At 48.3% G+C, this 12,794-nt stretch overlaps 2 pseudogenes; one reads left to right on the top strand and one right to left on the bottom strand.

Moving 5' to 3' along the window:
- LOC131586333 (uncharacterized) overlaps window positions 1–12,794 on the bottom strand; it is a 705,318-nt pseudogene that overhangs the window by 135,507 nt on the left and 557,017 nt on the right.
- Window positions 1–12,794, top strand: part of LOC131586228 (zinc finger protein 345-like) — a 70,240-nt pseudogene that overhangs the window by 41,115 nt on the left and 16,331 nt on the right.

Below are 12,794 nucleotides of genomic sequence, written 5' to 3'. Positions count from 1 at the left end.
TTTTGAAAAGATTTCTGCAATTTTTTGGGATTTTGTGGAATTTTGTGGGATTTTTCTTGATTTTTGTGGGATATTGAGGAGATTTTGTGGGAGTTTTGTGGAATTTTGAGGGATTTTGAGGAGACTTGAGGAATTCTGTGGGATTTTTCTTAGATTTTGTGGAAATTTGTGGAGATTTGGTGAGATGTTTCTGGAAGTTTGTGGGATTGTTTTTGAAATGTTGTGGAATTTTCTGGTGTTTTGTGGGATTTGAGAAGATGTGAAAAATTTTGTGGGATTTCTCTTCTATTTTGTGGAAATTTTTGGAGATTTTGTCGGATGTTTCTGGAATTTGCTAGGTTTTTCAGAACATTTAGGGAATTTTGTGGGATTTTCTTTGAATTTTGTGGGAATTTGTGGAGATTTTGTGGGATGTTTCTGGAATTTGGTAGGGTTTTGAGAAAATTTCTGCAATTCTGTGGGATTTTTCTTGATTTTTGTGGGATATTCAGGAGATTTTTTGAGATGTTTCTGGAATTTGCTAGGTTTTTGGGAAGTTTTAGGGATGTTTTGTTTTTGTTTTTGCAATTTCGTGCAATTTTTTTTTATTTTTATGGGACTTTGCAAAAGTTCAAATAATTTTGTGGGATTTTTCTGAAATCTTGAGGGATTTTGAGGAGACTTGAAGAATTTTGAAGGACTTTTATTAGATTTTGTGGTATTTCGTGGATATATGTTGGTGTGTTTCCGGAATTTGTTCGGGTTTTCAGAACATTTATGGAATTGTGTGGGATTTTTCTGCAATTTTGTAGGATATTGAGGAGATTTTGTGGGAGTTTCGTGGAATTTTGAAGGATTTTGCAAAAGTTTTAATAATTTTGTGGGATTTTTCTGGAATCTTGTGGGCTTTTGAGGAGACTTGAAAAATTTTGTGGGATTTTTCTTACATTTTGTGGAAATTTGTGGTGATTTGGTGGGATGTTTCTGGAATTTGGTAGGGTTTTGATAAATTTAGGGAATTTTAAGGGATTTTGATGAGATACTGTGGGATGTTTGTGGAATTTTCTGGGTTTTTTGCGGATTTTTGAGGGGTTTTGAGGAGACTTGAAAAATTTTGACAGCGTTTTGTGAGATTATGTTGAAGTTTGTGGAGATTTTTCTGGATATTTCTGGACTTTGGTGGGGATTTAATAAGATTTAGAGAGTTTCTTGGGATTGTTTTGGAATTTTGTGGGATTTTGAAAATTTTAAATAATTTGTGGTTTTTTTCCGGAATGTGTGGGATTTTTCTGTAAATTTGTGGGGGCTTTTTTGAATGCTGTGCATTTGCTGGAATTTTGTGAGATTTTGAGAAGACTTGTGGAATTTGGAGGGATTTATCTTAGATTGTGTGGAAGTTTGTGGAGATTTTGTGGGATGTTTCTGGAATTTGGTAAAGTTTTGAGAAGATTTAGGGAATTTGTTGGTATTTTTGTACAATTTTGTGGGGATTTTTCTATAATTTTATGGGATTTTGAGAAAATTTACATAATTTTCTGGGGTTTTTTCTTGAATTTTCGAGATTTCTTTGGAGTTTTCTGGAATTTTTCTTGAATTTTGTGGGATTTTTCTTGAATTTTGTGGGACTTTGAGAAGACTTGAAGGATTTCGTGGGATTTTTCTTAGAATTTGTGGAAATTTGTGGGGATTTTGTGGGATGTTTCTGGAATTTGCTAGGGTTTTGAGAAGATTTAGGGAATTTTGTGGGATTTTTTTTTAATACTGTGAATGTTTTCTGGAATTTTGTAGGATTTTGAGAACATTTGGGGCAATTTTTATGAAGATTTTGATGAATAAAATAGAAAAAAATTGAGTAAAACTGCTGAAATTATGGTAAACAAAGGTGAAAAGCAAAACCATCCCAAGGGACCTGAACTCTGTGCTAAATCCACATGGTTTGGCCTAACATCAGCCAAATAAGGTTAAAATCGTCCCAAGGTGTCCAAAGTGTAACCAAAAGGGCATAAAAATGCCCAAACTGGTGTAAAACCCACTCCAAATGGCCTAAAATCACCCTTGAATCTCCCAAATGGTGCAAGATCCACCCTGAAAGTCGCTGGTTTTGCCTCAAATCACCCAAAGGGCCCCAACATCCCCCAACCTGGCCTGAAACGGCCAAAAGGGACCTGAAATCACCCGAAAAGGGCTCGGTTCGAGCGGCACCGGGACTGGGAGCGAGACCGAGACCGAGACTGAGACCGAGACTGAGACCGAGAGCGAGCCTGAGACTGGGACTGAATCCGGCACCGGCACCGAGACCGGCACCGCTCCGGGACCGGGACTGAGACCGGGACCGGGACTGAGACCGGGACCGGCACCGCTCTGGGATTGAGATCGACACCGGGACCGGAATCGGCTCCGGGAGTGCCCCGGGACTGCTCTGAGACTGAGACCGAGGCCAGCACAGGGACTGGGATCAACACCAGGAGCGCTCCGAGACCGAGACTGAGACCAGAACCGGGATCAGCACTGGGATCACTCCAGGACCGGCACCAGGATCAGCACCGGGATCACTCCTGGAGCAGCACTGGGGTCAGCACCAGGATCACTCCTGGAGCAGCACTGGGATCAGCACCACGATCACTCCTGGAGCAGCACTGGGGTCAGTACCAGGATCGCTCCTGGAGCAGCACTGGGATCAGCACTGGGATCGCTCCAGGACCAGCACTGGGATCAGCACTGGGATCGCTCCAGGACCAGCACTGGGATCAGCACCGGGATCGCTCCAGGACCAGCACTGACATTGGGACAGGAACTGCTCCGAGGCCAAGACTGAGACCAGGACTGAAACCAGCCCTGGCACCGGCACTGAGACTGGCACCGCTCCGGGACCGAGACCAAGACTGAGAGTGAGATGGAGACAAAGACTGGGACTGGGAATGCTCTGGGACCGACACTGGGACCACCACAGCTCCGGGACAGAGATCGACACCGGGACCGGAATCAGCTCTGGGATCGCTCCGGGACCACCACGTTCACTCCGGGCAGTTTTGGCCATGCCCCCGGGCGAGACTGGGAAAGGCTGGGAGGGACTGGGAAAGAACTGGGAGGGAACTGGGAGGGAACTGGGAGGGAGCCCTGGGTGCGGCGGGACCACCTTGGTTCGCATCGTTCTGGTGCAGCCATCCCGGTCCATGTGATCCCAATCTCTGGTGCTGATCCATACGGTCCCGGTCTGTGCAATCCCAGTCTGTGCAATCCCAGCCCATGGATCCCAGTCTGTGTGGTCCTGTATGGCACACACTCCAAGAGTCTGGAATTCCAGTTCCCAGCAAGGAAAAGATGTTCCTGCCCTTGAAGGCAAAGCTCTTGAGAAGGGGCCGAGAGCCAAGTGCAGCAAGATCTTACAGTGACATTTCCCTGCCAGCCCCCAGAACTTCACCCATGCTTGTTGTAGCTCCTGGACTGGGAATTAAATCAGGGGAGGGTCTCTGGTGGGAGCTGCCCTGGGTGCAGGGAGACGCTGATGTCAGCGTTCAGGAACACACATAATCACAGATTGATTATATGCAGCTGCTTGATTGAAGCGCACGGGAACTAGGGGTATCAGCAACCCAAATCTAGCTCCATCGTCTTTGTCCAAAGTGCACATATTTCTACAATTTCAGCTGTAGCAGTAATCACTATAACAACCTTATCAATCTTGCTTCATTAATATTGCTTGATTAGCTTTATCAATATTGCTTCATGAGAGTTGGCTCATCCTTGTACGAACATGTACGAATCTTATCTCTGGGTGGGTATTCTGGAATTCCCAAGTACCAATTCCTGTTACCGTGAACATTTCAGCTTGCTAGACCATCCCCAATACCAGACATTCTTGCGGCCTACTTCTTCATGGTTTTAAGAAACATTTTCAGAAATATTTAACCCCATAATAACAAGGCTTTCACTGCTGTGGTGTCACAGAGAGTGGAACACAGGGGCTGTCAGTGCTGTGGTGTCACAGAGAGGAGAACACTGGGGCTGTCACTGCTGTTGTGTGTGATAGATTGACATTTAAGTAAAAAAGATAAACAGCTAAAGAAGTTAAGGTTGCTGGAGGCTGATGGGAGTTTTTTCTCCTGGCCTATAACTGGTCATTTGCGAGAACTGACAGTAGTTTTGACCATTGAAAAGTGATATCAACCTGTGAACACCACCCTTTAAATCTTAAGCCTGGGAATTTCTCTTTCTCTTTGGTTTCTGGCTTTTGAAGAGGTAACAGGGCTCTGGTTCATCCTCCTCCCCCCCAGGTCGGACAAGGCCACAGGGGAAGTGGGGCTGGCCAAAGTTCTGCGGTTCCTGGTGGGGGATGGAGACTGTGAAGTGACAGGAGCCCCTTCCCAGAGGGAAGTACTCCCATCTGTCCTACTGGTCTGGCCTTAATGTAAATCTTTGACTTCATCAAAGGGTCATTGCTAAACAAAACCTTGGTTTTGCCTGCTGACATTGCTGGTCAGGCAGTGTCCCAGGAGATGCTCTTGATGGTTGCCTCTTTTCCTGGGCATGGCACTGGAGGAGGTTCAGGCCCAGGTGATGCCACTGAAGGAAATGTGCCCTCATCCCAGGGATGCTCAACACAGACTCCCCCAGCCCCTCAGTGCCCTGCCGCTGGTCACAGCAGCCCCTGCCTGGCTCCTGCCTGCCCACACCATGGTCAGCCCTGCCTGCTCCTGGACATGGAGCTCAGCCAGGGCTGGTGCTGTGTGGGCTTTGCTGGTGGTACCAGCCAGACACTGGGGTGAGAGCTCCATCTCTTTATTGGAACAGAAGAGCTGTGCTGGGCCCTGCCCTGGCAGGAGGGACCCACCTTCAGTCCAGGCCACAGAGCAGGGCGGGTCCCTTCAGGGACACAGGGCCTTGCTTTGGGTGGTGGCAGCATCTGCACAGCAGCAAGCTGGTAATGCAGCTGTGACAGGGACATCACGTATGGGCATGGAGATGTGAAATGTGTGGTGCAGGTGTCCCTGAGGGAGGTGTTTGGCCTTTCCTGTGAAGCTGCAGAGGGGAACCTGTTGAGAGAGGAGATGGCTGAGGCCCCAGCTGCAGCTGGCACACAGGGACCCTCTTGCACAGCGGGAGATTCTCACTGTGCTCAAAGTTTCCCTCTAAAGACTAAGAAGTGAATGTGGGTGGGCTTAGCAGCTGATCTGCAGGCCAAACAATTGAGTTAGCAAAAGAAGAAATTGAGAAAATACAAGTTTATCCATAGCAAGGAAGAAATCAAGGCTGTTAGCATGGAAACCAATAAAAAGGTTCATAAGGGGTATTTGCAGTTATGTAATACGTGCCTTAGAGGCAGCATACTTACCTTAATACTCTCTTGAAAACTCTTGCCAATTTATTGTTGATGTTAATTGCTTTGTACCAATAAAATATATTAAGCCATTGCTTTGCCCAATGAATATAATGAGCTGTTTTGACGTAACTAATGACTATAGATCATGCTTTGTTAAGAGAATAGAAGTTGACAACACTTTGTAATGAAGAAGAAGCCACTGTAGTCTCTGCACAAGTGTGTGTCGTGTGTCTGTCTCAAGTGACAGGTCAGAAATTCCAAAACGGATTTGAAAAATCCTAAACTACTATGGAAATTGAGAAGAAACATTTGTGGATTACTTTCTACAAAAAAAAACAAAAAAAAAACAACAAAAAAAATAAATCTAAATGTTCTTAAGAACTTCTTACTTCTAAAAATGAAAATCAAAGATAACATGGTGCTCCATGCCTGGCTGCTGCTGGCGGAGGAAGAAGCTTGTAATGCAGCTTTGGTGGGGACAACAGACACTGACTGGGAGATGCAGGAAGACAGGTGTAGTTCTCCCTGATTGAAGCCTTTGGCCGGTCTTGTGAAGCTGCAGAGCCACTCCTCTGGAGAGAAGAGGTCCCCAGCTGCTGCTGGCACTCAGGGACCCTCCTGCACAGCAGGGCCCAGAGCTGCCAAGGCTCCCCAGCACGGCTGGAGCTGCTGGCACAGCTTGGCCCAGGTGGACAGCTGCCCCTCAAGGCCCTGGAGAGCAGGGGATGGCTCTGGGCAGGGTCCCTGCTGTCTGTCTTTCAAGGTCAATCTTATCACCACTCTTCCTCCTGTCCATCTTCCTTTGCCTCTGCCTGGAGCTCCTGGGACTGCTCCTGGCCATGATTAATAATCACAGCTTATTCTGTCAGCAAAGGGACATTGAGAAGTTGTCACCAGCATGCACCATGATCTTCACAATGTGATTGACCAGGTGTCATGGGGTAGCTTTACCTTTAAGACAGCTTTGAGAGTTAAGGAAGTTGAATCTGCTGGTGGCTGATGGGAGTTTTTCCTCCTGACCAATTATCAGTCATTTCTAAGAATTGACAGCAGTTCTGACCATTAAAAAGTGAATTCAACTTGTAAACACCCCCTTAAGATGTACAGTCAGAGGTCTCTTGTCCTCTTTAGTTTCTGGCTTCTGAGAAGGTAACGAGGCTCTGTGGTAGCCTCCTCCACTCCCCCCCCCCCTCTCAGCCGAAGAAGGCCGCAGAGGATGAGAGGGAAGGGGAGGGGAAGGAAAGGAAAGCAGAGCTGGCAGCCTGGTTTGGTTTTCAGTTTCTGCTGCTGGACTGAAACCTGACACTATGAACTCTTGCAGCTTTTCTAAAGCTTTTAATTCTTTTACTACCTGGATAAACGAACAGATTACTCCTTTTTCCCAGAAAAGACAGAGAACGAGAGAGACAATCAACATAAAAAAGACATCACAGAGCCACCAAAAACAGTGAAGAAAAGAGTTAAGTTTTAAATAAGAGAGAGAGAATAGGGAGATGCTTACAGCTGAAATATCTTTCTGTTAAAGCTATGGAGATGGACAATAGTAGTTTAAAAAGACTCCTTCAATTCATGACTAGAGTATGGGAGGAATAGAGTGTTCAAAGTGTGAACTTTTGAAAAAAAGAGAGAGTGGTTGTGATACTGTGGGTTGCTGGAAATGGGTAGAGTGAAGATTTTTAAGCCTTGGTGGGGCAAGGGGAAAGCTGTTTTCCAGGAAGGCTCACAGAGACAGATGAAGAGGACTTCTGCCTTTGAATAACTCATCCTTAAAATAGCATCCCTAGACTCATTGACCCATACACACCTCAGAGTGATGTGGAATGGGAGGACTGAACTGATGACAGGATTTCCAGGCACCTGGCATCAGAGAAATAGAAAACTATAACAAAAATAGTTTTCTCATGAGAAACTCCATAGATTAGCAGAAGTAGCCTTCTGTTTCTCTAGAAAGGCTGATGAAAAGACTCTAGCAGGAATTGGGACTGTTTTAAACACCAAAGTTCCAAAGTTTTTTCTCTCTATGTTGTCACACGTACAAGGGAATAGTTGGGTAGTGGGGAATAAAAGGGTTTTCTGGAAGTTTATTCTGGTGTTCTTATTTTTGTAGTTATGTTAATAAACTTTCTTTATTCCTTTTAAGTTTTAAGCCTGTTTTGCTCTTGCTCTAATCCATATCTCACAGCAAGAAATAAGTAATTTTTTTGTTACTGGTTTAAAACCACGACAAACCAAAAGTATGTATTCTCTCACCATCTGTTAAAACCTGGTAAAGCAGTTTTCTTTATCTCTTTCATCACCCATCCCTCATAACTGGGGGATGACTTCTGTTAATGGGCCAGCTGTTAAAACCAGGTGGGGCAGTGTTCTTTATCTCTTCCACCACCCATCCTCCCTTCAGGGGGATATCTTCTGTTAATGGGCCATTGAGTCTCACTGCAGGACTGATAAAATGACATCATCCCATTGTGAGATGCTCCACCCAGGGGGAGGAGCCAAGCATTCCTGACTGGATATAATCTGAGAATCTAAACACCACAGGCAGTCTTTCTCCACTGGATTCCCAGAGGAGAGACCGAACCCATCTACAGCACCAGAAATTCAGAGGTAAGCTACAATCTTCTATGAGATCATTGCTTCAACAGAACCACATCTGTAACTCCAGGAGGACTGCAGCCACCATTTAATCAGACTGCTACCAACACCCTGACCAACAGGCTGTCAGGTTGTATTCTGACACTGTTGCTGGGATGTTTTTTTGTTGTTTTTTTTTGTTGTTTTTTTTTACTGCTGCATTTTCATTTTCCTATGTTTAGAAATGAACTATTATTCCTCTTCCCATATCTTTATTTGAGATCACTTTGATATCAAGATTATAATAATTCGAAGGGGGTTGTTGGTTACATTTTTATCCATTTTAATGGAGGTTTCTGCTTTCCTTAGAAAACACCTTACCTTTCAAACTAAGACAACCCAGATGCTCAGTGACTTCTAGAGAAGGACTTGGACAGAGGGACCTTCAAAGTCAGTGTGCTCATTCATTGTTTTCTCCCAAACCAGGATTTCCCAATCCAAAACCTTGGCCAGATCGATGAGAAAGCTGTGATGAAGAGGAAGATGCCCCAGAACACCCAGGCAGGTGAGGAGGAAGTCAGTGCCCCTTTCCCCCTCTCTCCTGCTCCATCTCTCAGCCCAGCATGGCCCTCGGCTGCAGGACAACCCCGCTGCCGACGCCGTCCTGCCGGGGACGCACTGGGGGGATCTCCTTCCCCTTCCCTCTGGCACGGAGGCAAATCCCATCCTCTCCTTGTCCTTCCTCCCCCAGACAAGGAGCTGAGGATGGAGACCAGGGAGGACAAATCCCCACGGCAGAACCTCGTGGAAGAGGCCATTTTGAGCAGCTTCACAGTGCAGGAATCCAACAGGGAGAAAAAGATTCAGAGATCCCGCAGGAGGAGGGGCTCCAAACCCATCCCAGGGTGCTCTGAGGAGGAAAGACCCACCCTGTGCCGGGAAGGCGGCCAGAGATCCAGCCAGGGCTCTGAGCTGATGGTCCATGAGCAACTTCAGGATGCGGAGAAGCCCTACAAGTGCTTGGAGTGTGGGAAGAGCTTCAGCAAGAGCAACAGCCTGATCTTCCACCAGATGATCCACACTGGGGAATGGCCCTACGAGTGTGGGGAATGTGGGAAGGGCTTCAGCTTCAGCTCCCAACTCATCCGTCACCAGCGCATCCACACTGGGGAGAGGCCCTACGAGTGTGGGGAATGTGGGAAGAGCTTCAGCCAGAGATCCCACCTGATCATCCACCAGAGGACCCACACTGGGGAACGTCCCTATGAGTGTGGGGAGTGTGGGATGACCTTCAGCCAGAGGTCCCAGCTGACCATCCACCATCTCATCCACACTGGGGAGAGGCCCTACGAGTGTCCTGAGTGTGGGAAGAGGTTTCAGAGCAGCTCCACTCTCCTCAGGCACGAGCGGATTCACACGGATGAGAGGCCCTTCCACTGCCCCGACTGTGGGGAGGGCTTCAAGCAAAACTCCAACCTCATCACCCACCGGCGCATTCACACTGGGGAGAGGCCCTACAAGTGTAGCAAATGTGGGAAGAGCTTTAGCTGCAGCTCCAGCCTCATTACCCACAAACGCATCCACACTGGGGAAAGGCCCTACGAGTGTCCCATGTGCAGGAAGAGCTTCTCAGACAGGTCTAACTTGGCCCAACACCAACGGAGGCACAACTCAGGGAAGCCCTGCGAGTGCCCCAAGTGCAGGAAGAGCTTTCTCCACAGCTCCAGCTTCATCCCCCCTTGGAGGATCCACATTGGGAAGAGACCTGGTGATCCATGTTCCCTGGGATCCATGCTGGGAAGACACCTGTACCTTTTCCTGCCCATGGCAATGACATGATGTGAGATCAAAGACCATGAGAGTCTGACCATGTCCTTGTCATTATATTCAGTTCAATCTGAAGTCATTGCCAGGGGTAGGAAAAGGACTCCCTCTCTCTCACCAGAGGAGAAGAGTGTCCTTTCCTGGCACGGGGAAATATGTGGCCAGGAAGAGCCAGTCGGTGGCATTTTAGTTTTCCCTGTAAATAGTTTGTCCTATCCCTTCTGTTATCCAATTTTTTTCTGTTACTGTTTGTTCCTTATCCCGTTGCTCTTCTCAATAAATTGTTCTTATCCCAGCCAGGGATCTTTGCCTATTGTGCTTTCCATTAGAATCGGGAGGGAAGCGAGCAGCAGCGCGGTTTTAGCAGGAGCAGAAAATTGAGGAATGCCATTCCTGAAGCCCAGCCCATGGAAACCGAGCATCCCAGCTGGTGCCAGGCCTGGTTGCCATGGCAGCAGCCTTGGGAGCGGGTCCCTGGCTGGGGGCTGTGGGAACCTCTTCCCTCTGGTGCCCAGGGACAGGAGTGGAGGGAGCGGCTGGAGCTGAGGCGGGCAGGTTTAGGCTGGATGTGAGGAAAAGGTTTTTCCCGCGAGGCTGCTGGGGCACTGAACAGGCTCCCCAGGGAAGGCTCCCAGCTCCAGGGCTGGCTGAGCTCCAGCAGCGTTTGGCCAGCGCTGCCAAGCCCAGGCTGGGGTTGTTGGGGTGTCCTGTGCAGGGCCAGCAGTTGGACTGGAGGATCCCCATGGGTCCCTCCCAACTCAGCCAATTCTGTGGCTCTGGGATCCCATGAGCCTGGGGATGGGACTGCAAATGGTTGCCATGGCAATGGGCCCTGGCTCCAGGCCTGAGCTGGTGTCCATGGCAACCACCCCTGGCATGGGGTCTCCATGGAGCTGCCAAGGGACTGACCATTGCAACAGGGGCTGTGATGGTTGCCATGGAAACAGACCACAGCAGGGAGACAGCTCTGGCCAGGAGCAGCTCCTGAGCACAGCCCAGCAGGGCTGGGGCCCTGCCAGGGCAGCTCAGGGACACCAGCAGGCCCAGACAGAGCTCCCAGGGGCTCAGCACTGGCAGGGGCTGTGGGATGTGCCAGAGGGGGCTGTGTCCCAGCAGCACCTCTGTGGCTGTGTCCTGGAGCCCCAGAGCAGCTGTGATGTCAGAAAGGGGCTGTGTGACAGCTCAGAGTGGGTTGTGTGAGGTCACAGATGGGGCTGTGACATCACAGAGATTGTTGTGTGAGGTCACTGAGCAGCTACAGCATCACAGAGGGGATTCTGTGACATCAGAAAGCAGGGTGTGACATCGCAGTGTGGCTGTATGACATCACAGTGTGGGCTGGGTGATATCACTTAGTGGGTTGTGATGTCACAGAGAGGACTGTGACACCAGAGGTTAGATGTACAACAACACAGAGAGGGTTGTGACATCACTGAGCAGACTGTGGCACCACATGGTTGTGATATGAAATCCTAGAGTGGGCAGTGACATCATAGAAGAGCCATGTGACATCTCAGGACATTGTATGACATCACAGTGCCGACTGTGATATCATAGAGTGAACTATGACATCAAATGTTGCTGTGTGACATCACAGAACGCTATGTGACATCACGAGGTGGTTTTGTGGCATGTAGGAAGATATGTGACATCACAGAAAGGTGGTGTGATTTCCCGGGGCAGGTTGTGCGACACCACTGAGTGGGCTGTGACATCCCAGGTGGCTCTGTGACATCTTGAGGTCACTGGGCAGGTCACTCTGTCCTGACCTCCCCTCACAGTTTCCCCCAGAGAAGGCCAACGCTGCCTTTGCAGCAGCCTGTCTGCTCAGAAACACTTCCAGGGCTCTCTGCATTTCCCTTCCCTCACTCTTGCCTCACTCACTCACCTCCCAACAACCCACTTGGTGCTTTCAGCTGCAAGGAGTTCAAAGTTTCTCTGTCCTTCAGCAGCTGCTCTAATTCTGCCTTCAGCCAACTCTGGGGTTGTGTTTATTGTAGAACTCCTGTGTGTCTGAAACATTCCTTGTGTGGTCCTGCTTTGGGGAAGGGGAACCTCCTTGGTGGCACCTTGTGCTTGGCACACACTTGAGGAGGGTGTCTGTTTTCCATGGGGAAACTCAGCAGTTTAAGACTGCTAAAATAAAAGAAGGAAAACCCCTCTTTGAGTGCAGCCAGTTCTGTGAGCAAAGCAGGTCCCAGGTGAGGGAGGAGAGACAGGATGGGGCTGGGGAATTTGGAGCAAGGTTGTCCACACTGGGTCAGTCCTCAAGGCACAGCTTCTCTGACCTGGCCAGACCTCCTTAGGAGAGACTCTGGATCAATATCCATCACTGAATGCTGCAATCATCTCTGCTCTAAAGAGAACAGGAATAAAAGACACCTTTAAAATAGGAATACATATTTCTTAGAAGCTCTTTGAACTATTTCTCCATAACTATTGTAGGAAGCTTTCCTAAGAACTGCACCAGACCAGAGGGAAATCAAGGCACAGCCATGGTTTGTTAAGACTTGCTTGATCCTAATGAGCCCTGTGGTGCATTTGGAGCTGAGCCCTTGAACCTCAGGGCCGGAGAGGAGATTGCACAAACCTTTCCAGGAGTCCAAGTCAGAGGAAACACCCAAAGTGTCTCCAAGCATTAATGGGTGCCACTGAGGTCCATCCCCAACACATGCTCCTCATGGACTCCTTGGAGGAGAGAACTGGAGGCCAGGATTGCACAAAAACCTCCCAGAGACTCAGTGTGGGAAGGAAAATCCAAAGTAGCTGAAAAACCCCTGAGTATCTCAAAGTATTGATGAGCCCCACTGAGTGTCAATGCAAAGCTCCCAAGGGACTCGTTAAAGCAGATAATTGGGGCCATGATTGCACAAACTTAGAGACTCAGTGTGGGAAGGAAAAAGGAAAGTACCTTAAGAACCTGAAGTACCTTGAAGCATTAATGAGCCCCACTGAGTGTTGTTACTGACAAAGCCTCTCAAGGGACTAATTACAGCAGATAATTGGAGGCCAGGATGGCACAAAGCTCTCAGAGACTCCAAGGCAAAAGCCAAAGTCCTTTGAAAAAGCTGCAGTCCCTGGGAGCATGCAGGAGCCCCCC

Source organism: Poecile atricapillus, chromosome 19 (assembly GCF_030490865.1).
Source record: "Poecile atricapillus isolate bPoeAtr1 chromosome 19, bPoeAtr1.hap1, whole genome shotgun sequence".
NCBI lineage: Eukaryota > Metazoa > Chordata > Aves > Passeriformes > Paridae > Poecile > Poecile atricapillus.
Note: the sequence above shows the minus strand (reverse complement) of the source record. Positions and strands in the feature narration are given on the sequence as shown.